The sequence below is a fragment of the Mustela nigripes genome, chromosome 12 (genome assembly GCF_022355385.1).
Source record: "Mustela nigripes isolate SB6536 chromosome 12, MUSNIG.SB6536, whole genome shotgun sequence".
Taxonomy (NCBI): domain Eukaryota; kingdom Metazoa; phylum Chordata; class Mammalia; order Carnivora; family Mustelidae; genus Mustela; species Mustela nigripes.
In genome coordinates this window covers 149,901,927-149,903,456 of record NC_081568.1, presented here as the reverse complement: position 1 = coordinate 149,903,456, position 1,530 = coordinate 149,901,927, and positions in this window count along the sequence as shown.

The following is a 1,530-nucleotide window of genomic DNA, read 5'->3' as shown; positions in this document are numbered from 1 at the left end:
ATCTTGGTTCTTTCCACAGTTTGGCAACTGTGGCCATTGCTGCTATAAACATTGGGGTACAGATGGCCCTTCTTTTCACGACATCCATATCTTTGGTGTAAATACCCAGGAGTGCAATGACAGGGTCATAGGGAAGTTCTATTTTTAATTTCTTGAGGAATATCCACACTGTTCTCCAAAGAGGTTGCACCAACTTGCATTCCCACCAACAGTGGAAGAGGGTTCCCCTTTCACCACATCCTCTCCAACACATGGTGTTTCCTGCCTTGCTGATTTTGGCCATTCTAACTGGTGTAAGGTGATAGTTCAATATGGTTTTAATTTGAATCTCCCTGATGCCTAGTGATGATGAACATTTTTTTTTTATGTATCTGATAGCCATTTGTATGTCTTCATTGGAGAAGTGTTTGTTCATACCTTCTGCCCATTTTTTGATATAATTGTCTGTTTTGTGCGTGTTGAGTTTGAGGAGTTCTTGATAGATCCTGGATATCAACCTTTTGTCTGTACTGTCATTTGCAAATATCTTCTCCCATTCCGTGGGTTGCCTCTTTGTTTTCTTGACTGTTTCCTTTGCTGTGCAGAAACTTTTGATTTTGAAGTCCCAAAAATTCATTTTTGCTTTTGTTTCCTTTGTCTATGGAGACATATCTTGAAAGAAGTTGCTGTGGCTGATATCGAAGAGATTATTGCCTATGCTCTCCTCTAGGATTTTGATGGATTCCTGTCTCATGTTGAGGTCTTTTATCCATTTTGAGTTTATCTTTGTGTACGGTGTAAGAGAATGGTCCAGTTTCATTCTTGTACATATAGCTGCCCAGTTTTCCGAGCACCATTTATTGAAAAGACTGTCTTTTTTCCACTGTATATTTTTTCCTGATTTGTCGAAGATTAATTGACCATAGAGTTGAGGGTCCATATCTGGGCTGTCTACACTGTTCCACTGGTCTATGTGTCTGTTTTTCTGCCAGTACCATGCTGTCTTGGTGATCACAGCTTTGTAGAAAGCTAGAAATCAGGGAATGTGATGCCCCCAGTTTTATTTTTGCTTTTCAACATTTCCTTAGGGATTCGGGATCTCTTCTGATTCCATACAAATTTTAGGATAATTTTCTCCAGCTCTTTGAAGAATATTGGTGGAATTTTGATTGGAATGGCATTAAAATATAGATTGCTATAGGCAGTATAGACATTTAACAATGTTTATTTTTCTTATCCAAGAGCATGGAATGGTCTTCCATCTTTTTGTGTCTTCTTTAATTTCTTTAATGAGTGTTCTGTAGTTCCTCGAGTACAGATCCTTTACCTCTTTGGTTAGGTTTATTCCCAGGTATTTTATGGTTCTTGGTGCTATAGTAAATGGAATCAATTTTCTAATTTCCTTTTCTGTATTTTCATTTTTAGTGTATAAGAAAGCCTTGATTTATGTACATTGACTTTGTATCCTGCCACGTTGCTGAATTTTTGTATGAGTTCTAGTGGTTTGGGGGTGGAGCCTTTTGGTTTTCCCACATAAAGAATCATGTCATC